Raw genomic sequence first — 25,790 nt, 5'->3', positions numbered from 1 at the left:
AGCTGCTGATAGAAAGAGCCAACTAGAGATGGATGTGGAACCCAGCTGGTACTCTGGAATGTTAGGACAGGTGGAGAAATACTGAAGAAGCTGAGGGCTTCCCTGGTGTGGTCTACAACAGGGAACAGCAAAGGAGATATGTTTTATGTGGTACTTGGAATGTGCTGTGGGCTTAAAGACATGGAGCCAGACTCATTGGAGGTCATGACAATATGGTGAAGGAAGCGGATTCTCTTTAGTGTTCTTGGAAAGCCCCTGCTATGCAAGTGTGCTATTTCTCGCTTTTTGAAATAGTCAGAAATTATTTTAAAGAGTTACTATTTGGCATATTCCTTAATTATCAAGCAAAGTTCATCTTAATGTAATGGCTTTCGGATGTATCTTCTTATGACCTATAGTCTCACTGTAAAAATTGTAAGAAGTCTGTCTTAGTCTATTTGGGATGTTATTACAAAATACCATAGACTGAGTGGCTTATAAATGACAGAAATTTATTTTTCACAGTTCTGGAATTTGGAAGTCCAAAGCACTGGCAGATTCACTGTCTGGTGCAGGTCTGCTTCCTGGTTCATAGATAACCATCTTCTTTCGATGTCCTCACATGGCAGAAGGGGTGAGAGAGCTCCGTTGGGGCTCTTCTATAAGGACTTTAATTCCACTCATGACCCAATCACTTACCAAAGGTCTCACTCCCTATTAGTATCACATTGGAAGTTAAGATTGCACCATATGAATTTTAGAGGGACACAAGCATTCAGCACATTAACAGTCTGCTTCTTCTAACATCTTCCAACATAGATGGATCCTTTTATTTCACCTTTGGCCCAGAGAAGTGGGCCAAGGTCAGTACAAAAAGAATCACCTAGAATATTTGCAGGCACCCACTGTCCAGATTGACCTGCCCACAGCTGGTTCAATGTCTCTGTAGACTTAGCTCATCTCCTTGCATCTGCATCTGCTTGGCCAACCCTACAGATTATTGGCTGGTTGTGATGCTGGACTTCAGCACCATTTGCCTGCCTTCCTGATGGCAGTTCTTTGCTCTTGGCTAGATTCTGGATGCACGTGCTAAGCCCAGGACCTCTCTTTGGTATATTACTGCCCAGCTATGAGGACCTTGGTTAGGGTTATTAGGGTAACGAGGGTCAAGATTGGGAGTAGAATCCAAATAAAGAAATTTAAGCTGTAATCTAATTTCCCTTACTTGTTTTCATTTATTGAAAAAAAAAATACTATATTCTGGATACTATTGTGTTTGTAACCCTATAAAAACTTCTTTGCAATAGCTTGTTTGTATTCCTATCATCACTGATGGTTAGTTAATTGAAATCGAATAAATAATTTTCTGTGCTTCCATTTTTCTGGGTGACAAGACAGCAGAACACACCTTTAGAATCAGATCCTTCTTAAGATTTACTAGCAAAAGAGATTACTGGCTGCAGGTTGCTTGGGAGACTCTCCTGCAGTGAAATGACAGTTAACACAAGTCAACTTCAGACCAAAGAGGAAATTGGTACACCGAAAAAAATACACACGTCATTCCTGGCTTTTGATTCTAGAAAAATGGCAGGAACAAACAAGCCAGCCAAACACTTAAAATCCCTCATAGGGTGATCTTTTTTGAGAAACAATTCCGGACAAGGTTGATTATAGAAAGATGGTTTCACAAAGGCGGTCCAGTCTTGCAGAGAACAGTCTTACCTTACTCGATTTTACTCAGAGAGCAAAAGGTCGATTAGCACCATGGTCAGAACCAGACAGGCCCTAGTTGGAATCCTCGCCCCTCCATTTATCAGCTGTGTTCTCTAGTGTGAGAGGACCAAATCTTTCTCAGCTTCAGTTTTTTTCAATCATAAAACAAGGTTTGTAATACTCACCTGAAAGGTATTGTAATGATTAAAGACAATGCACATAAATCTCTTGGTCATTAAATGATTGTTTTTATTTCAGTGAAAGAATATCAAATTCTAATCACTCTCACAGCTGCCAGGTTCTTTATCTGGTTATGACAGATAATATACATATATTCCTGGATTTGAAGGCCCAGCTCAGAATTGTCTGTGATTGTCAATGTGTTTCACAGAGGCCAGTTTCCAGACTCCTCTTATTTTTGCCAACTAGAGATAACTGCTGATGGAAACTGTCACTTGTCACATTCCCAGAAGCCAGGCACCTCTCTAATCTCTCTGTTCCTCTCCCAGCAGGCTGTCAGAGAAGGCAAATCAAGCGTTCAGATAAGAGACTGCCGCTTTGCCATCACTCCTTTGCCCAGTCATAGAGATGTGCCAGATGCCCAGAGCTAGCTTTGAGAAATAGGCTGGAGGAGCCCAGATATTTTAATAGTAAAAGACACAGACATTAATTTGAAGCAAAAGCTTATATGTTTGTATGATAAATATTATTCGTTAAGTGTTATTATGGCCAGAATTAATCACAGTTTTAATCTGCAAATAGGAATCTCGGAAAATTGTTCTAGCCTTTTAAAATTCATTTCAATAAAATTTGTAGAACTTCTGAGTGTTATTGCTGTCATAGATTCTCACTTCCTTATTACATGGTTTCTTGTTCCCTTATTTCATTACCAACTTACTTCAAAATATGAGTTTACCTCCCACTAGCGACCATCAGAGTGACAGAGGTTTCATAAGGTTATGAGGTTTGTTTTCACTTAGTGTCTTCCACTCTTTCAGTCTATCATGTATGAATGGTTTGTCCGTTCAGTGCCTCTACTGGCTCAAGCCATAGAATAACTGTCACCACAGACATTATTGTCATTGAGTAGTATTTATCATAAATTCATCACTACATGATGCCAAGGCAAAGAAGATAGACAGAATAATTGCCCATGAGTAAAGACCGTTTAACACACAGATCATTTCACAGAGCCCTCTAGACTCCTGTGACATATCATAATGGGACGTTGGAAGGGTGCTAATTTGCAACAAAGGCAAATTATATGGATAAATGTGCAAGAGAGTTGATACTATTCTAAAAGTTATTTAATTACAATACACGTAATTATCGCTCTTTACTTTTAAAGTCTTCAGAAAAGGAAAGTGGGAAGTAGTGTACTATTGGTCAGTGGTTTCTAGATATTTGTTATTCATGAATTAGTTAAATTCATAAAAAAAGGACTGATATAAGGTTGCTAACTTCTTTGCAAATTTTGTCAAGTAAGGAAATTAAGAAAGAGATTTTCTATTAACTATTGCAATAATTTCATGAAGAAAGACATTTGAATACCAAAATAAAAGGGCGGATACAATTTCACAATAAAGAATGGTCTTTCGAATTGAACAATAGTGGCTAACATTTATTGAACACATATGCAAGGTGCTATTCTAAGCCATATGAATGTAGTATTTTACTCATATAAACTTGTAAGAGAGATACTGTTATTATTCCCACTTTGCAGACGAGAATATTGAGATACAAAGAGGTACATGTCTAAAGTAACACAGTTCATATGGTAGAGTTAGGATTCATTTCTCTAGAGTCTATGATTTTAAAAACAATGTGATTAGCCTTACTGCATAAGGAGTTATGCACATGTAGCTTTGGTAAAAAATGCTTACATAACTTATCTTTCTAATTTTGACAGTGGTAGGTGAAAATGTGGTCACAGATCTGCACCAGTCTGAAAATCAGGGTATTTCTTGAAGAAGGGGCAAGAGGTATTTGGTGGGAGTGGGAGGCTGGTGTAGGATTGGGTGTCAACTTCATCAGGGGCCTCAAATTTAGACTTTTAATGTTATCTTCAAATAATGTTTACATATAGTCATAAAGACACACCAATTGGTTTAAAAGTCAACCAAAGACATCATTCAGCAAACTTCTTTTTCCTTGCATGCTAATATTAGACAAACCACCTCTAGTGTACTATGAATTTATTTTTTTCAAAGTAAATTTTGTAATTATTTTGTGAAAAACACCATTCTACTGGCATTGAAACTGTATTGTGAGGGAGAGAGTACTTATTTCCCATTCCTCATTGTTTTCACAGAGGGAATGGGCCATCCTCCCCAGCAAAGATAGGCACACCAGGACCCCTTTTATCTTCTGTCCCCTCACTTTCTCCTTCTCCTTGGAAATAAGATGATTTACCTGATTGGAGAACTGGTTTTGCTGTGTGCCTTTTGGGTTTATCTCTTAGAGCCACTCTGTCTCCAGGATGCCCACCTTCTCTGCTCTTCCCTGTAGTTTGCCTACTGAGGCCTGCCACTTTGGAGTTGGGGTAAATTTAATTTGGGAGAGTATTATAAGTCCCTTTGGCTTCGTATATAAAGTCACATTATCCAATCAGCTTTATTTGTTACGAAGTTAACAGATATTTATATTTTGTCTCCTGTATTTTATATCTTATTTGTTTGCAGATTCTGGAAGGGAAGAAAGGAGCTATTATTTATTTTGTTCCTGAACTCCAAAACTGTATGGCACTATACAATTGTAAGATGAAGTTTAGATGGGCCCTTAAGAGATCATCTGGAACCACATCTAAGCTAACGACTTCTACAGAATAATCATTCCTAACACTTTTCTTAGCACTTACTATATGACAGACACTGAACCACAAAGCTTCTGCGTGAGGGTCTCATTTAATTCTTACAGCCATCTTATGAAATGGATACTGTTGATATCACCCTTTTACTAATTAGAAACCTGAAGCTTAGAGAGGTTAAATGATATGCCCAAAGTTATAGAATAATACAGCAACAGAGCCCCATGGAGAGGTAAACAAAACAGATTCCATTCCAGCCCTGGACAGAGAAAACAGACATTGAACAATTAATCAAATACACAATTGATGATAGCCGTGATGAATGCCATGTAGGTGCTGAGAATACATAACCTCTAGTCTGAAGGGTCAAGGAAAACATTCTTCCCTGGCAAAGTGACATTTAGCTGCGAACCTAAACAGTGTGTAGGAGTGAGCGGGGCAAAGGGATGGGTGTGGTGAGAGTAAGGATGAGGAGTGGGCAGTATTCCAGGAAAAGGGTACAATAGCTAGAAGGATCTGAAGTGAGAAGGGGTGTGGAACTGAAAGAAGGCTGCTGCTAAGAAGGTAAAGGAACAGGTAGTACCGGATGAGTTTGGAAAGCCAGGTTGGTGTTGTGGTAGAGTCTCTGCAGGCCATGCTAAGGATTTTGGATCTTATCTCGGGAGTAATGGGATGCCATCAAACGGTGTAAATAAAGGGAGTGACAATTGTGCCCACATCTCTGTAGCATCACCTATTTCTAAGCTTTGAATTCTGACTACATCATAGAGGAAATTTCTATTAGGCACTAATCTCTTTAACATCTTGTGACTTTGATGAACTAACTCATCTCTCTCTCTTAATAAGAAGGAGTGTGTGTGAAGTCTGTCCAATACTTCTCAGCCGTGGGTGCTCCTTAGGATCACCTGAAAAACTTTTAAGCATTCTAAGGCAAGGCCATACTCAAGACCAATTAAATCAGAATCTTTAAGCATGAAAGTCGTATTTTTTAGACACGGCAGCCTCTGCAATTCAGTTTACCAACATTATTGAATCCCCATTGATCCTAAATCTACGCACTGTGTTAGATGCCCTGCATACAAAGATGAGTAAGTGTGAACAGCTGTTAGCAGCTGTGAACTATTCAGAAGTTGTAGCTTCTGCAGCTGCTACAAAAGGCAAGTGAGGTTGAGGCAGCCCCAGGAGGCAATGAAAAGAATCTTTGAAGTCAGCCAGTGAAAATAATAAATCATGTGGTTGCAATTCCAGTGTCTTACTTGGTCTTTTCTCTGCATCACCCATTGGAAGGAAACCCCAGAAATCAGGAACCCCAAGCTAGGAAAGTTTGGTGCTTATTCTCCTGGTACCCCGAGTGAAGATTCAGAGCAGTCGAGGTAGCCACCTGTTTAGATTGCTCTCCTTACCCTTGCCTGGGAGAGTTGGCCAGAGAAGGAGGGAACACATCCATTTATTCACTTATCTTAACATTTATTGAGTGCTTAGTTTATGCCAGGCAGTGTGCTAGGCATTGGGGCCACAAAGATCATCCATATTTCCTGAACTCAAGTTGCTCATGGAAGAAAGGAGATCCAATCTGTTGTGTAGTTTATTTATTTAATCAGAATAAAAATGCCTTCTGAGTGTATTTCAAAAGACTGTCTTATAGATAAAAATAGAGAATGAATATTCAAATGCTTTGGAAAATAAAGAATCCATGATGGGTAAAGAAAAAATTTATACCTTGAATCATGAAACCATAAATCTTCAAGGTTTACTTTGTAGGCTACTATTTTCCCCTCCATCCCAATTTTAAGAACTTGTATCTAACCGAACTCAATATACATTGAGTGGAAAGTTTTGACACAGTTTGGATTTCACACACATTCTTACTTATATCTGTTTTGAAATATTCAAGAAATTAGTATGCATAGTGCTATTTATTCTATTGATAAATATGAATGCAAATCCCAGTGGAATTGCAAGTATATTTGTTTCAACAGCTCCGAAGCTTCAAATTACAAAGTGAGCAACCTGTTTTTATGGTCTTCTTTGCTCTTTCTAAAATTACAAATTGCTCAGCTAGCTTAGCCCATGAGCAAGCTGAAAAAGGAGTGTGGGTGGAGGTCTCTGTGTGTGCATACTCATGCATGAGAGAGAGTGAGTGAGTGTGTGCGTGCGTGTGTGTGTGTGTGTGTGTGTGTGTGTGTGTGTGTGTGATGGAAGAGAAGAGACAAGGTTAGGGAAGGAGGTTCTACTGACCTACTATGGGTAACCAGTCATCTTACTATTACTTCCAGATTCCCATTCGGTAAGTAGACCTTTACTTTTTCTTGTCTTATGCAGCTAGCTCTCTTTTTATTACTTAGAGAGACAATGTTATACTACTAATGTTACATTAATCATTCCTAGTACTGTAAAAAGCGTTAGACACCAAGTGACAAAGGGCCAAATTTCCAGCTCAAAACCTTAAGAAAAAAATTCATGCTATGAAGCTATCCATGATTCCCTCCTCAAAATGTGACTCCTTCTAGATCCTGATACAATTTTGCTTGTGCTCCCCACTGCCATCTTTGTACTTTCTACTTTGCACCCTTAATTTCACAGTGCAATGTAAATGCATTGTGGCCAGTATGTTTAGACATCTGCATCTCCCATAGCCTTTAATCTGGTACCTTGTGCATAATAGGCTCTCATAAAGGAGTATCAGAAGACTGCACCTCTAAGATTAACCTAAGGGGCGGGGAGTCACTATTTGATAAAGGATGTGGCATAAAACATTAATGTAAGGCTTCGACATACTAGTTTCATTAAAGAAGTATTCTCACATTACATAGCAATTAGACAGATGCTTCAAGAGAGGGAACAGGTTTCTTTCAAGTGGTATGTCATCTCATGGGACTTTGAAAGGTGATACACCTAATGATTTAGAGAGCTCTTAGAAGAAACTCTCTCTTCAGGAAAGCTAAAAATAAGAAAGATGAAGGCCGCAATGAAGCCTTTATGAAGGCCTTCTTCACCTGCAGTCTCTTGATACAACAACATTCCAATTTGACAACCTCTTAGAGGCCATATAACCTGGTCCCAAGTATCGACTACTTGACATTCTCTAACTCTGTGGGGTTTATATACTTTTATAAGAAATCCAGCATTTTTTATTCAAGTTGTGTATTATCTTTTAAAAAGTCGTTATCAGTAAGTAATATATTTTTGGTCCTCTAAGCATTAGTGATCCATAATCTCTAGGGTAGCTTATATCTTTCTATAATTAAAGGAAGTGACAGAACTACTATACAATTGTAGAGATTCCCTATTTGATTATCTGCCCTGCCCAACCTCCTTTCTGGGACTTGTCTTTTCCCTCACTTGACATTGTTACGCAGAAAGCAATTGCCAGTGTTGTTCATCATCTGAAAAGTGGATGTCTGTGCAAACCGAACCAGTAAGACTTTGGTATCTAGATCAAAAGTCTATTCAGAAATCAAGAAATAAAAAGACAATACCCAGAGTGAGAGAAAATGTTTGCAAATCATATATCTGATAATGGATTTTTACCCAAAATATATAAAGAACTCCTATACTTAACAAATATTCCAGTTTTTAAAATGGGAAAAGGATTTAAATAGATATTTCTCCAAAGTAGATATACAAATGGCAAATAAGCATGTGAAAAGATGTTAAACATCATTAGTCATCAGAGAAATGCAAGTCAAAACCACAAAGAAACACCATTTCACACCCAGAAGGATGACTATAATCAAAAAGACAAGAGTTAGCAAAGATGTGGAAAAACTGAAACTCTCATGTATTGTTGGTGGAATTGAAAATGGGCGCAGCCATTTTGAAAACAGATAGATGAACCTTGAAAACATTAAGTAAGCCAATTGAAGGAACTGAGACACAAAAGACCGCATACTGTATGATTCTATTTACATGAAATATCCAGAATATGCAAATCCATAGAGATAGAAAGTAGATTAGATCAGTGGTTGCAAGGAGCTAGGGGTGGAGGGAAGTGAGGAATAACTGCTAATGGGTATGGGGTTTCTTTGAGGGATAATGAAAATGTCCTGGAATTAGCGGTGATCGAAGCATAATTTTGTGACTATACAACAAATTTTCAGTTTTTATGGTAGTTGTGTTCCATAAAGTTGTCACAAATACTGAATTAGGAACTCCTGAGCTATTGCTTGGCATCGGGAAATATAGGATTAGGTTCCCACAAGCTTCTGGTCATAACATTTCACTAATCAGTACATAGCCTTATATAATGTGTTTCTATTTAAAGACAGCTTATATAATCTATATTTCTTATCATTAATTATATGCAGTATTTCTTTATACTAAAATACTGGCTAAGAAGAGCTTAGCATTTTCCTCACCCTGGGTAATATGACAGTAAATTTCTTTGGCTTTCAGCCTTACAACAATGCTACCCACTATACTTTATGCCTTTTAAAAAATGGTTATCATCTCATGAATCCACTAATTTAGCCACTTTTCCATCTTCTCCATAGCCTCATCATACACTATAGATGTTACATTAACACTTTCCAGAGCAGCCTCATGTAAAGATTGGTAAGTTTCCTCTTCCTTTTACTAGATGTACTGCACTGTTGATTCATTAACATTGTACTCAGAGCCAACAGCACTATAACTCATGCCTGAAAATAGCTAATCTAACTTATGTATTTTTCTATCAGCCTTCTTTGCTTAGGAACACAAGACAGCACCTCAGCACTATACTTGGGAGTCATTTTAAACAGCAGCATCACCAATAAAAAGCACAAAAATGCAAAAAAAAAAAAAGTACATTCAATAGACCACTAAAAGGGCACTTGTCTTTAGTATGAGAGTGTTTCAACATCAACTGGAAAAGTGTGTGTCCAGTAATTTGAATTTTTCACCACTCTGCACGTGCCCGTGAATGATCAATTGTACAAAAACTCACTGAGTTATACACTTTAAAAGTAAAATTTACAATATGTAAATTTTAAAATTATATCTCAAAACTGTTTTTTTTTTTAACTTAAAAAAATATCGAGTGTTTCAGTGGGCAGTTTCATGTGCAACATATAAAATTCATGATTGTGGCTTTTTTTCTCCCATGTATCCTTGAAAGAGAAAAACACCACTCTGTTCCATGAGAGAAGAATGAGACTGGCTAGAGGAGAGAAGCAGATAGAGAAGAAACACAGAAAGAGGACTTCCCAGTCTCCTTACAGTACTCAAGACTCTGGTTCCTACCCTTTTGAGGCCTCCTTGTCCAACTCTTTCTCCAATCCCACTGTTATCAACAACTCCTTTTTGCTTAACTGGGCTCAAGTAGATTTCTATTTCTTGCAGCCAAAATAATTCTAATTAATACAATTGATTTTTAGAGAATTTTCTTGACTCTTTTGATAAAACAATGAATGAACATTATGTCTTCAACTAAAACTTGAGTAGATATTAAAATGACTAGGAACCATCAGGCTGAATTTATTGAGAGTAGGATATCATCTTGATCTTTGGTTTACCCAGATTTTAGGCCTGCCATCCATTTCATGTAAGGAAGATGATGAAATTTAAGTGCTTAATGGTGTTAGGTTCTGTTAAGAGTAGCTATTGTAAACAATGACGTAAACAGAGCCACTTTAAAATGGAGCTGGAGCCGCCATACCAGAGGAACTGCTTTGCCCGTCTTATACCTCAAACCTTGAAATGTTAAAAACAGGGCAAAATAACTTTTGGACTGGGCTTAAGCAACCTTATTTCCCCCAAAAAACTGTTTGCAAAGATAACAAGAAAGCAGTTAAGACTACTGGACTAATGACTACTGGAATGAAAATTGAAAACAATGTTTAGAACTAACATCACAATGTTATATTTTCTGCACCAGTAGAAACGCCTTCCTTTTACCGATGTAGTTGTCCCCCTTCCCTTTCTCATAAATACCCGTTGCCTTTGTCTCCTTGTTGAAACATTATTTGGGCTTCTGTCTGAATCAATGATTCCCGAATAGCTATCCTTATTGATTTCAAATAAATGCTTGCTTGCCTCTCACTTCGAAAGGCTTTTTTTATTTTTAGGTTAACACTATATATGATTATAGGTAACTAACTCTTTTAAATTATCACACAAATGTAACTTTTTACCAACTGGCTTCTCCTAAATTAAAGTGAGTTAAGGAAGGTTTAGCTTTGCTAATTTAACTCAGGAAATTTATTTTTATGTTAAAAAATTCTTCCTTCTTCTTCCTTTTCCTCTAGATATTCCTCTTTGAAAATTAACTCTTATATAGCACTGACTATGGGCCTTGCTGTAGTCTGAATGTTTGTGTCTCCTCAAAATTCATGTTGACATCCTAACCCCCAAGGTGATGGTATTAGGAGTTGGGCCTTTGGGAAGTTATTAGGCCATGACGGCTCTATTAATGAGATTAATATCCTCATAAAAGGGGCCTGAGAGAGCTCCCTTGCCCCTTCTGCTGTATGAGGATACAGAAGAGAGCCCTTCATGCCACTGTGTTGGCACTCTGATCTCAGACTCCAGGCTCCAGAACTGTGAGAAATAAAATTTTGCTGTTTATAATCTACTCAGTCTGTGGTATTTAGTTCTAGCAGCTTGAATGGGCTAAGACAGACTGGGTACTTTTTAAAGTGCTTTCTTTGTTCAACATATTTTTTAAGCACCATGTGCCAAGTCCTCTTCTAGCTGCTTTGGATACACCAGTGAAAGCGATGGAAAAATTTCCTGCTCTTGAGGAGTGAGCAGATTAACAATTAACAGTAACCATAAGAAAGAGGAGATGACACAGAGTATGTTAGAAGTGAAAAGTGCTATGGAAAAACTAGGGCAGGCTGAAGGATACCAGGAGTTCAGGGACAGGGAGGACTTTGGTTTTAAGTAGGGTGATCAGAGTAAACCTCACAGAGAGGGTAATATTTGAGCAGAGACTGAGGGAGATACACTATATCTGGGGCAAGAGCAGAGATAGCAGCCAGGGCAAAGCTCAGGGGATGGAGTGTTCCTGGTGTGTTCGAAAAACAGCTAAACTTTGGCGTTTACTCTCTTGTTCCTTTTTCCACTGATGATTAAAACCTAACTATGTCATTTAAATGTATTCAGTCATTACCTGACTGAACCTTAGTCTCCGGACACAGGCATGTTCAGGTCTCCCTCTCTTTTCCTTCTTTCTGTCTCTTCAGGAGTTACTTTAAGCTTATGCTGGGTGTGTGTGTGTGTGTGTGTGTGTGTGTGTGTGTGTGTGTGTGTGTGTGTGTGTGTGTGTGTGTGTGTGTGTGTGTGTGTGTGTGTGTGTGTGTGTGTGTGTGTGTGTGTGTGTGTGTGTGTGTGTGTGTGTGTGTGTGTGTGTGTGTGTGTGTTTGCCCTTTTTGCTGACATCCACTGCTGGGTACTTGTCTGTGTCGTCGGCCTTGACAATGCAGCAAGACTGTTCCAGGAGAACCTGGCAGCCTTCCACCTCTGACTTGGCAGCTCTGGCCCTGCTCATACTCCAGCCTAGTTCTGGGTTTGGGCTGTCCCCTCGCAGCCTTGGCTATCATGCCAGACATCACATGGCCATGGCAGGCCCACCAGCTCTCACTACCAGCTCTTTTCTTTTCCCTACTTAAAAATAGTAACTTTTAGGATTTCTTTCACACCTGTGTAGGGATAGGCTGAGGGTTGTCAAAGAGTATTGTCATAGGTCCTTCTTTCTGCCTAGATCTGCTCTTCTACCAATTTCTACTATGATGACCCTCTTAGTGGAGCAACCTTTCTGAGGTGACCTTTCAACAGATTTCCAGGGGCAAAGAGGAGAACAAGAACTTTCTGTTCACTTTTCCCAGGGTAAGGCCATCATGCCAACCTGGTATTTGTTGACTACTTGATCAAAGTAGTCACATTTGTTGTTTAATATCCCTATAGCTCCTAGACATCACAGCTAGATCCTATCAAAGGTCTCTGAACCCAGTGGTTTCCCCAACTCCATCATCTAGGACCAGGCTCTCTAATTTTTAGTTGTGTTTTGGAGAACACTTTCAAGGCTTCCAAAGTACACATCCACACCTCTGTACTGATCTGTACTTCCTGGCCAATTGAACCACCTACTACCCATCTGCGATTCTCTCTACATTTTTACCTAAAACGAATTCTTTTTTGCTAAAACTATGTTTTGAATTCTGATCCTTCTAGTCTCTTCCCTCAAGTATCCAACCACTGACTAGTACTTTGATGAGCTATATGCCTATAAATAAATACCTATGGGTAAGCTTGGGAGTGCCATTCAACCTTAGCATATAAACACACCTGCAGTAGGACATATCTCTTCACAGTTCTTTTTCTTTCTTGGCCAGGCAGAAACCCAGCAAATATTAGTTACTTCATAACTTAGGACATGAAAAATCACTTGTGGTTCATTTTATTCCCTAGTCTCATTCTGAACTAAGAGCCATTTTAAAGACCTTTGAAAGTCTAGGTAAGGTAGAGAGAACTTTCCAAAGAAATTTAATTATTGTTAGAATCTATAATAGGTTATATGTTAGAGGAAACCTCAAATGCAAAATAATTAGATGGAAAAGGTAGAATAGAAAGACACTGAAGTGACTTAAAAGATACTGATTGCACAGGAAAAGCTGTAGACTGTTATAAAAGCTGTAGACTGTTATTTTGGAAACCATCCTAAACTGTTCCCTGTGAAAATAGATTTGGCTTATTTTAATCCTGTAAGCAAAGAAAAGATGAGTCCAACTGAAGGTGTCAGGGATCAGCTCTTTAACTCTTTAGACAGCATTTCACAATAGCTCCTAAAGCAGATGTGACCCTACTTTTCTCCTTTTTGTGAATGGCCTTAAGTCAGAAATAGGAGATTTAATATGCAACGTGAACCAGAATAGGAAATAGCTCCATTGCCAGATCTTGAACACTCTGCTGATCATATTGAAAAGAGTTTTCAAATAAAAAGAGAATAAGACTCAGAATAAATTGATAGCCTAACAGATAAAACAACCAGAAGTACTCACCCAAGTCATTAACCACTGGAAGAGGGAAGCTCTTCAGAAATATACTTGTGATTTTTGTAAACTGAAAAGACATTGGTAAAATAATTATCTGTGTTAACTAAAAATCTAGAAGGGGAAAACAATGAAGTGAGAGATCAGTGAAGTTGCTCCAAGGAAGAATCAACAGCCCAATTTTTTGTTTTACCCTTAAGATCAAGAAGAAATTTCTCTAAACACAGGAATTACAATACCAACCATAAACCCTACCATTGTCACATATCTGCTTCTCTAGCATCAGCAAACTGCTCAGTTGGTGGGTATCTCTAAAAATTCTCAGATATTCTCTATGGCCCAGACCATAATTGTCACCCTAGGACCTTTAACCAAGAAACAGTCTTTCCTTCTTTGTGACATTATACCTACTAACTTAATAGAGAGGGTTTTACTATGCAAATAAAATTTCCAGTTTAAATGCTCACCCAATGGTCTCTTCCTTGAAATCTCTAGAGACTCCATTATTTATACTAAAGTCATAATCAATTTGGACATTGACTTACAGGTATCTTTGAGCCTAAATCAAACCAAAATTGAAGATATCAAGAGTACCAACCAAAAAAAAAAAAAAGTAATAATATTGGTAGGATTTTAGAGTCAAACTCATCAAAGTTCAGATTGACTCATCCAAAATTCTACCAAAACTTACACAATACTCTCTAAAACCAGAAGTTTAAGAAAGACTAAAAACATACATAGACTCAGATATGACCAGACAGCTTTAAGGAACCAGATTAATTTATGGAATTAAAAAAAGCCCTTTTACCAAGTTACAAGATACAGCATGGTATCTTGCTTACAGGGTTCCCAGCAACATTATCAGGCGAGTGAAGAAGGTCACTTCCTGGCAGATGTAGGAATATCAGGATATTTTGGGGAACCTCAAGAGGAGAGGAATTAACCCAAATCTAAATGTGCTACAGGCAAAGTCTGATGGTATTTGGTTTGGCCTCTTAGCCTCAAAAGGCTGTTAAGAGTTCAATCTGGATTTTCCTTCTGAAAAATTCCAGCAAAGCAGATTTAAAAGAGCCTATATGATCTATTGCTATTTTTGTTGTACTTATATACATAATCAGGGCAAATTTTTTTGAAACTAGACTTATTTTACAAGAAGTTAGTTTTAATTTGTCTATCTTTGGTAAAATTCAGTGATTTTAGAGAGGAATTTTATATTTCAGTAGAAACTAAAATACATACTTATGTATATTAAATTCTAGTCCTACTAACTTCTTTAAGTTTTCTTATTTAGCTGTAAACTGAACTGAATCCTGAATTCTTTTGGTTTCTTTAAATATTTGGCTGTACTTTCCAAACTAACGTTTTCAATTTTTTCCCATCCTTTGATTTGAAATCATTGAGAACTAAAATTGCCTTTTCCCCCAAAGTCCTGCAAACTGCAGCTAGATCACTTGATGTAAACTTCAGAGAAATTGCCACAATAGCTCATGCTTAGATAATCTCCATGCCTGATATTGTATAAAACACTAAAATTTTGCCTGAAGACCCAATGACATCGTCACAGACTTTTCAAACTGCAAAAGATGCTTTGAGTCTGACAGTTAGAAATCTTCTTGACTGACTGACCTCCAGGATCAGAAACTGGTTTATAATTTGCTTCAATCATTAACCCTGCCTGCCAGCAACAGTGCTTCCTGAAATGATACTCAATGGTTTAACTGAACTGACCTATTATTCTTGGGACTGAGGAATTGGTTCAATGAAATATGAAGCAATCTCCCAATTTAGCTTCTGTAGTGTGAAATTTCTTATTCAAAGTTTCAAAAGCGGGATCGAAGGAAAAAGGGAAGCAGTTTGTTATCCTCAAATTTGCCTTTTAGGATTTTCATTATTTTAAACTGGCTATTTTTAAGAAACAAAAGACTCAGGAAAAAAATAAAACTCAAAGCCTTTGAACTTCCCCCCTTTAACTGCCTAAAAGAATTCAAATAGAAAAACCTGCTTAAGGAAGGGATCATCATCTTAGCATCATAATACAAACTAAATGTGGCAAAGAGGAAGAAATCAAGCAAAGTCTGTTTGTTAGACTCCCCTGTGTATCTCTTTGTTTCTGATGGCTCAGCAAGAATTTGCTTACCAAATATTTGCTCCTGTCAATTCCTACTTTCTCTGTGAAGTCCCAGACGCCCGCCTCCCTCTTCTTTGTTCAGAATGGCAAGTAAACCTCAATTTGCCAATGCATCCTCCAATCTCATATTCTCATGTAACCCCCATATGTGCATAATAAATTTGTCATTTTCTCCTGTTAAGCTAACTCATTTTAATTTGATTATTAGTCTGAAGAGGAATTGCACTCAAAAAGATAATCCCCTCTTTGTTCTGCTTCTGTGGATGTGCTTACTGCATAGGCCTTCAGGCAGAGTGATCTCCAGACCAACTGAAGACACTCCCTCCTCTATGATTGTTCTGTCTAAATAAAAGACTTATTACCTAAATTCCTAAATCACCTGCTCTGTAACTGCCCATAGCCCATGCTAACTGTAACAGCGGGATATAAAAGCAAAATCGCCCCTGAGCTCGGAGCTCAGATCTTTAGAGCACTAGCTCTTCTGGGACTGCAGGTGTAATAAACCTAAGTTCTCCAACTCTCTGAGTACTGCTTGGTTTCTCATCGGTCTTGTTTTACACCATTTCTGCAACAAGTCCAGCCAGAAGAACTTAGGAGGGTAGAAGAAAAATTTATTTTTCCACTCCACAAGGTGTTCAAAGGGGACTGAGGTTGGGGCTCTTGTCCATATCCTACCTTCACAATTTTATCAGGATTATGCCAATGACAAATGAGAATGAACCAGAACACCCACACCAGTGTTCATTAAATACAGTACCCAATTTATCCTTACTCCATTGGGTAATTTCATGTAAAATTTTTAAAAGATCTCATTTGACAACCTCTAGTGCTGTCAAGAACCATAATGCCAAAGACTATTCTCATGTGATTGGCATCTGGATGTCTCTCAGTATATATTTCTGACTCTGAAATCAATCACTGCCATTCTATAATAGCCTTTCTGAACTTCTGCATGTATTCAGTCTCCAGCTTTCATGGGTGATAAGATCTTAGCAAGGGCTGCAAATCAGGCATAATGATCAGCCAGAGCATTTCTTTCAGCTTCCATGTACTCACTTTTTGCATGAGCTCCTTTATCATAGCTACCTCCTAAAGAAGTATTAGAACAGTCAAAAGTTCTTTAAGCTTCTGACCACTTTTAATAGGATTTCCTACTAAAGTTAAAAACTTTTGTTATATCCAAAGCATTCCAAAACCATGAACTTACCCAGTTTATTCATTTACCAACTCTCTTGTCTCTAGCTAATTGACAAGCTCTGATGAGTGCAGTGAATTCTGCTGCCTGCACAGATTTTTGCCTCTGGCAAGGGGTCATATATTGGAGAAGAAGTGAGATCTGTTATAGTATATCCCTCCTGATATTTTCCTGTTTCAGTTTTTAGACAAGGCCAATAGGTTTTACCACTGAGTCAAGAAACTATAGTAAGTTACTAGTGTTTGATGAATTCCAAGAAGGTGAATCAGAACAACAAGGACTAGTCTAGATTTCTCAAGTAAAAAAGTAGATTTTAAATTAGGCAAGCCCAGCCCTTTTAACGCTTAGAGTCACAGGGAAGTGGTTGGTTACCTATGACTTAGTTAAGTCATATGATGGCATGGCAATTTCAGTTGCTAGTGAGATCTAGGAATCTTCTTAATTGTCTCTTATTACCAGTCTAGGAAATTTTTAAATCGTTTATATTCTGTCAAGAGTAAGAGATTTACCTCTGGATAAACCCTAAAGAGCTACCTCCTAAAGAAGTATTAGAACAGTCAAAAGTTCTAGCTAATAACAAAACTATAACTTCTTTTTGGAAATCTCCCATCTTTCTAAGCTAAAACAGCAACTTAACTCATCTTTGGGATACAACAAAAAGGTCATCCAAAGATTGCATGAGAATGGAATCACACTTCTTCGTGGAAGACTTGTGATATCTAGGAGAGTACCTCAGTGAACCCTGAGGGCTAACAGTTCAGGTATATTATTGGTTTTCCTAAGCTATGGGCAAAAAAGTACTGACGATTTTGATCAAAAGAAACACTAAAGAAAGCAAAACACAGATCTACAACTATAAAATATACAGCTTCAGAGGCACTAAATATGAAATAGTATTTGGGTTTGCTTCTAGAGAGACAAAAATTCAGAGTCTTTTGTTTGTTAAAAATAACCAGCTTAAAAACAATCACTATTCCAGAAAAACATGTTCTGTTCCCCCTCAGTCTGCCTTTGAAATTTTGAATTAGAAGTTTCACAATCCAAATGCTAAGTTGGTCAATTGATCCATATTTCATTGAATCAATTACTCAGTTTTAAGAATAGGTCGGTTCAGTTAAACCATTGTATCTCATTTCAGGAGGCATTGATGCAGGTGGGCTCCCAGGGTTGGCCTGTATTGTGTAAGCAAGTAGTCAGGTATTTAATAAGAGGTATTTCTATGGAAACAAAAGATAAACAAAAGTTAATGATTGAAGCAAATTATAAACCAGTTTCTGAGCCTGGAGGGCAGCCAGTCAAGAAGATTCCTGTCAGGATCAAAGCATCTTTTGCGGTTTGAAATGGCTGTGATGATGTCATTGGGTCTTCAGGCAAAATTTTAATGTCTTACACAACATCAGGCATGGAGATTATCTAAGCATGAGCTATTGTGGCAATTTCTCTGAAGTTTACATCAAGTGATCTAGCTGCAGTTTGCAGGACTTTGGGAAAAAGGGCAATTTTAGTTCTCAATGATTTCAAGTCAAAGGATGGGAGAAAATTGAAAACGTTAGTTTGTAAAGTACAGCCAAATATTTGAGGAAACTAGAAGAATTCAGGATCCAGTTTAGTTTATTTACTTAGTAGTGAAGCTGAATATATTTTCATATTTTTAGTGACCAGTTTTACGTGCATGAGCTCCTCTGTGTGTGTATATGTATGCTGCCTGTTCATATCTTTGCCTATTAAAAATTTTTGTTGTTTATTCTGGTGAGATTTGAAGTCTTTGTCTATTGAGGAAATTATTCTTTAATCTATTGTGTGTGTTGCAGCATTTTCTCACATTATTATTTATTATTTATTTATTTTTTATTATGGTAACATTGGTTAACAAAGTCCAGTAAGTTTCAGGCATACAACTCAACAGTAAGTTGTATATATTTTGCATTGTATTTTCACTGTCCACAGTTAGATTTCTTTCTGTTATCATGTATTTGACCTCTTTTACTCCATCTACCTCTTCCCTCCCTCCCACCCTCTGGTAACCACTAGTCTACTGTCCATGTCCATGAGTCTCTGTTTGTTTGTCGTGTTTGTTTGTTGCTTTTTGGTTTATATCCCACATATAAGTGATATGTGGTTTTCAACTTTTTCTGTCTGGCTTATTTCGCTTAGCATGATCATCTCAAAGTCCATTCATGCTTTTGCAAATGGCAGCATTTCATCCCTTCTTATAGCTGAGTAATATTCCACTGTATATATGTATCACAGCTTCTTTATCCAATCCTCTATTATAGGACACTTTGGTTGCTTCCATGTCCTGGCCACTGTGAATAATGCTGTTATGAACATTAGTGTGCAAATATCTTTTTGGATATATGTTTTCAATTCTTTGGGGGTAAATATTCAAAAGAGGGATTGCAGGATCATATGGTAGATCAATTTTCCATAGTGGCTGTACCAATTTGGAGTCCCACTAATAGTGTATGAGGGTTCCTTTTTCTCTGCATCCTCTTCAACACTTGTTATTACTTGTCCTGTTGATAATAGCTATTCTACCAGGTATTCTCACACTTTTAAAACTTGGTTGGTGATAATTTTCTACAGAAATTTAATATTTATATATAGTCAGATTGCTTTATTCCTTTATTGCTTCAGATTCCTTTTTTCTCTGTATTTTTCTAATTTCAGTATTATACTTAGAAAGTCTTTTCTACTCCAGGGATATTGCTATTTTAAAAACCTCAATCATGTTCTGTTACTTTCGTGATCCCTTTTTTTATGTTTGAATCTTTCATATATTTGAAAGTTGTTTTGATGTAATATGTAAGGTAGTGATTCAGTTTTATTTTTTCACTTTCTACTTGTTCTGTATTGAGTGTGCTGGGATTGATTACTTACTTGTTCAAGATCTTTAACTCTGTTTTTCCAAGTCTTTGTTATTGAGAGTGCTTAAATTTCACTTTAGGGGTAGTCTTTAGCAATTCGTTTTGCATATTATTTTCCCACAAATGCTGGCTGATGGGCGATGAGAAAAAAAATTCTATTGAAATTAGAACAGACAGCAGCTACCTTCACATAGTAGGAGAGTGGCATGAATGACAAGAGAAAAGATGGCCCTTTGTTTTAAAAAATATGGGCAGATTTTTTGGATGGGAAAAGTGAAGCCCCTCTTTCTTCATCTGCCTCATCCCAGAAGCTATGGGTGAATTGCTTTGCATGAGAAAAATAAAAGGTAATTGAGGGTCAGAGGCTGGCAGATAGGAGAATCAGGGGCTGGCTGGGAAAAGAATGCTGGGAGAAAGATGGGAGGAGATGGAAATAGGCCAGAATACGGTGGGAGAATATTGGGGGAGAATAAAGAGAGCAAGAACTGTTCACCAGGAAGAAGGAATAGAGGCTTTTTAGATCAGCAATTTTTAATATTCCATTTTAAGTTTCTGCTTACATTTCATTATGCTATGATCTCCTTCTGTTACCTTTTCCTCCTTACAAAAACCTGTTATACACACCTGCTAGTATTAGTGGTGCTCTATGGGGAGTGAAGGAAGTGGGGGTGGTATTTCCCACCAGGGCAGAGAGCTACCAGAATACAGAGAACTACAGAGAAGTGGACTTCAGAGTGTACTCGCCAGAACAGCCCTCCCTTCCCAACTTCCCTACTCCAAACACACACACACATACAAAATGTAAGCGCCACGAAGGCAGGCGTTTTTCATGCTCTATCTCTGTTCTAGTTCCTAGTTCCTAGAACAGAGCTTGACACACAGTAGTCACTCAGTAAAAGTTGTTGGAATGAATGAACAACATCCCACTAGAGATTCTGAACTGCCCATAGTACTTAGGATGGGAGTTTCAGACAGTGTATTTGGATGTTAAACAAAAGATGAACCCAGAAGGCTGGAGACTTGGGAATCTGGCTTTAATTTATCAGCCAAGAATTCTGGCTGCTTTAGCTCTGGTCTCTCATGAGAGATGTCTGTGCATATGTTTGAATTTAGTCTGTATGGATAAACAATTTGGGACACTGCAGTGAAGAGGCCTTCAAAATCTTCTTTAATTACTTCCTAAATAGAATCTCAGCTGAAAATGGATCTTTCATTACATATTATCCTGATATTTTCTATGTAACTCAATGAAATCTATCCCTCAGGGGCATTGTTCCTACCATAAGGTGGGTTTGGGTGCTCAAAGGCAGTCTTTTAGTCAGAAGTTTATTCTCTCACATGGAGGGCATTTAACTTTTGGGAGAGAGACAATGCAGGAAGGGAGGGCCTTAGTTCAGGAGTCCTATTGTGACCATCATGAAGAGACATCAATCTCAATAAGGAAGGGCCTTTGTGAGTCCAGCAAAATGAGAATTGAAGCTCTGATGAGGAAATCTTTCAGAATCTTGGATGTCTCACCACAGCTATGGTGATCCTCAGGTGATCCTCAGCAATCAGGTAAACCTATTCTGCATTGAGGTGACAAAGTGTGAAATGCATCCGTTAGAGACATTCTACTAAGGTCAGGAACTACTGGGGAACTTGATGGTTTGGGGCTTGGAGTTGGGGCTACCTATTCTAATATGTCTAAATATTTGAGGACAATTTTCTGGCCTCACAGAGAAGAAGGAAGTTGACCTAGGCACTTGACTTCTAATTCTTTGAACATAAAAGTCTTTAAGGTCCTCTGAGGTTCAGTTTTCTCATACATACCATGGAAGTAATAATACTACACTTCTGGGTTTTGGTGAGGTTTAGAGATAATCTATCTATAAATATCTAGCTGAGTGCTAGGTACAGAAGAAACACTGAATAAATGGTAGCTATTACGAGAATAAATATTTCTCAGATTTTCTTAGAAATAGTTATATGGTAGGCAATTTAGGTAAGTCCAAATAAAGGGCTTGTGGGAGGCCAGATTATTAACATATTAACATAGAAACAAAGTACATGATTGACACCTTTCTCCTCCTCCAATATAAGAAGGTAGGTAAGAGGACAAATATTCAAACATTCACAGAGTTGAAACATGACACAGAGCAAAGGGCATGACTCTGTTTTATAATTGCTAGAAACTCATTTAAAAGGTAGATTTCTTTTTCTAGCAGTCTCTCATAATGACTAATCAAGATGAAAATAATAATTAGCACATTGGAGGCATTTATTATGTGCCAGGCCCTGTGCTAAGCACTCTCCTGGCATTTCTCTCATCCAGTGTTTATTCTCATGTGTTAGTCATGAGAGGTTCACATTTTCCAGTTCTGGTCCAGGAGATAGTAGATGAGCTGGATCAAGGAACTTTATGTTCACATTCAATCCAGTTAGATTTGGCCTGTTTGTGCACACTGTTGCAAACTTTTTGTGATCTAATTCATTTGCCATTATTGCTCTATTCCATCTTCAAGTTGTCTGAAAATTTGATCATTTGGCCACAAATATCCTCATTCAAATAGTCTGTAAAAGCATGAACTAATTAGAATAAGAATAAAGCTGTGCTGAATGCTTTTGGAAATCTCCCTCTGGGTTGACTGTGACTCATAACTCAGCATTCTTTGGGTTTAGCTCTACCTATACTTTTAAGAAGTCCACATTTATAATTCATCTTTTTCTCAAAGACATCTCAACTGCTGAAATGTAGATTTATAATATCTATAGCAGCTCTGTGATTCTTACCACACCACTAATCTTAGAAAAAAATCTTTTTTTTCATGAGTTCTTGAATTTAGGTTAGTTCCTAGTGATCACAATTTCCTCTTTAATATCTTTTAAATAATCCATTCTAGATTTTTTTCTAGAATTAATGGTGGGCTTACCTACCACCCACTTTGGTTCTATAAAATCCATATTCTTCCCTTTGCTGAAAATCAGGAATAATAAAAAAGGTATATTCCAGACTTCTGGCACCTCTTCTCTTTTCTGAGGGATGCTAGAAAAGTTTCAGAAAAGGGATAAAACTGGAAACCAGATTTTAAGGTGTTGATTAGAGGTGAATAAAAGCCAAATCTTAGATTCATAATGCTTTCCCTTAATATGTTCAAAGCTCCATTCTGTATTGTGTTCAGCCATAAGAATAAGAATTTCGGTCCATTAGGAAATTTATTTCTGGCACTTCTTTCTATCAGCTGGCTATTTGGTAACAGCACAGTTTATTAAACTTGGCACCATTTTTACCCTTTCTTATAAACAAGTCACACTTTTCTAATGTCTTTGATGATTAAAACTGCCTGGATATTTAAAATTATCAGAAAAGAAACATTAGAAGAGTTACCTAATGAAGAGTTTCAACTATTAGTCTTTCAACCCTTCTCATTTCTATCTTTCATTCTTAAAGAATAAGAGAGCTGTGGGAGGCTTAATTCTTAGCACTCAGCTTTGGTTTGCCCAAATGCATAACTAAGCTCCTCTTTATCATCCTGAGAATCAGCTGCAGAACACTAAAGTTTAAAGTCTTGGTCAAGTACCTTTACCCAGTACTGTATGTGATATTTTTAGACATATTCTGGTAAGGGGTGATTCTGAAACCTGCCGATTGGAGGCCAGGAATCAGGGACCTGGGATGGATTATGCGGCTTATTTCTAGGGCAATGTTAAAACAGATCACCACAGCTCTGGAAGGATTAGGATTATCCAGGCTGCTCTTTTTGAAACACCAAGATCAAAGTTCCTTACATCGTGGCACAGGTGCATTTGTGAAAACTTGATGGAAATTGAGCGGTAGATTGTATTATATATTAAAGATACTGTGCTGGCTTAATAATTGAAAGTATTTATTAAGATCTTTCTTTTGTAGTGTAAAAGAAAACTAATATATCATCTGTGGTTGATTATTTTCTTTTTTGAAAATTAAACTCTGCAGTTGGGTGAAAGCTCTTTGTTATAGTTGGAAAACACTGTGATTTCTATAGAAATGTGTGGGAAGACCACAGCATAAGGATATCCTTATTTATCTTTAAACAAACCTGCTTTAAATGGTCTTTCTTGGTATGGAGTTGGACTTAAGTTGCCTATGACCTATGGAATAGTGTGAGTCTGTATAAACCAAAACCTCTGGGTCCAATCATTAATTCTAGTAATGTCAGTTTTTCCATTTTTATATTTTATCGTAATATCTAGGAAAGAGCAAACACTTTTTTATTCTCCTTTCTCTTCTTCTCAAGTTGAAGTGCTAATTAGTACCTTGGAAGCCAAGTTGAGATCACTGAAGAAAGGGAAAGGACCTGAATAATGAACCATAAGATAGAACTAAAAAGAAAATTCTCATTCAAGAGCTAGACGAGATCATAAAGATCTAATGGTTTGGCTTTCTCGTATCAGAAGCCTTTGAAAGCTTAAGTGTGTGCTGAGTCACGCTGCTAATGGAGGAGGTAAAACCAGAAACCACATTTTCAAACTCCTTGTTTGATTCTTGGTGTCTGTTACACCATGGACACACAATAGACTGTATCCCTATGGGAGAAAGCACAAACCATGTTTGAGAGGCTATAGAATATAATGATTGATTTTTCCCTTTGTAAAGGCCTAGTAAATATACCACATCACATTCGATTTGATGGCTTTACCTATATATTGGTTGTTATCTCCAAAATTCTCTTTGGAATGAGTTAGAGTGAGTAGATGATAAAAAGTAAATTAAAAAAGTCAATCAGTCCAATGCTGACTTCTCTACTGAGGCCCAGTTTTTTTTTTTTAAATTAATAATAATTTTTTATTTTTCAGTTATAGTTGGCATACAAAAGTATATTAGTTTCAGATGTGTAGGATAGTGATTAGACATCTATATAACACATAAAATGATCACCCCAATAAATCTAGCACCCCTTTGATACCATACATAGTTATTATAATATTATTGGCTATATTCCTTATGCTGTATTTTCTATCTCCATGACTATTTTGTAACTACCAATTTGTACTTCATAATTTCTTTCTCCTTTTTCAATGCCCTGCCCGCCGACAACTGCCCTCCCATCTGGTAACCCTGAAAATGTTCTCTGTATCTATGAGTTTGTTTCTGGTTTTTTTTTTTTTTTTTAAATTTTGTTCTTTAGATTCCATGTATATGTGCAATCATATGGCGTTTGTCTTCCTCTGTCTGACTTACTCCACTCAGCACACTACCCTCTAGGTCCATCATGAAATATCTTTTTCCACCCCAGTACTTTTAGTCTGTGTGTGTCTCTTAATCTGAAGTATCTTGTAGGCGGCATATGTAAGAGTTTTGTTTTCTTAACCATTCAGCCAACTTATCTTTTGATTGGAGCATTTAATTCTTTTTCATTTGAAGTACTCGTTAATAGATATGTAGGTATTGCCATTCTTTATTTAGACTTTTGATACATATTTTTTTCTTCTTCTTAAAGAAATCCCTCCAGTATTTTCTGTAATACTAGCTTCGTGATGATGAACTCCTTTAGCTTTTTCTTGTCTGGGAAGCTCTTTATCTGTCCTTCGATTCTAAATAATAACTTTGCTGGGTAAAGTAATCTTGGTTGTAGGTTCTGGGTTTTCATCCCTTTGGAATTTGGTGTCAAGCCCTTCTGGCTTGCAAAGTTTCTGTTGAGAAATCAGCTGACAGTCTTATGGGCATTCCCTTGTATGTAACTACTTTTCTCTTGCTGCTTTTAAGATTCTCTCTTTGGCATTTTAATTATGATTTATCTTGGTATGGGCCTCTTTGGGTTCATCTTGTTTGGGATTCTCTGAACTCTTGGGGTTGTATGTCTATTTCCCTCACCAGGTTAGGGAAGTTTTCCTTCATTATTTCTTCAAAATAGGTTTTCAATTTCTTGCGCTCTCTCTTCTCTTTCAGGTATCCCTATGATGCAACTGTTGTTACGCTTGATGTCCCAGAGGCTTCTTAAACTATCTTTGCTTTTTTTTTAGATTTTTTTTTCTTGTTGCTGTTCTGATTGGGTGTCCTCCACTGCCCCATCCTCTATGTCGCTAATTTGATTCTGCGTTTCATCAACTCTGTTGATTCCCTCTAATGTTCTCTTCATTTCAGATATTGTATTCTTCATCTCTTAGTGGC

Source organism: Pteropus alecto, unplaced genomic scaffold (genome assembly GCF_000325575.1).
Source record: "Pteropus alecto unplaced genomic scaffold, ASM32557v1 scaffold86, whole genome shotgun sequence".
Lineage (NCBI taxonomy): Eukaryota > Metazoa > Chordata > Mammalia > Chiroptera > Pteropodidae > Pteropus > Pteropus alecto.
The sequence above is the reverse complement of the archived record's forward strand: the minus strand, read 5'-3'. Positions refer to the sequence as shown.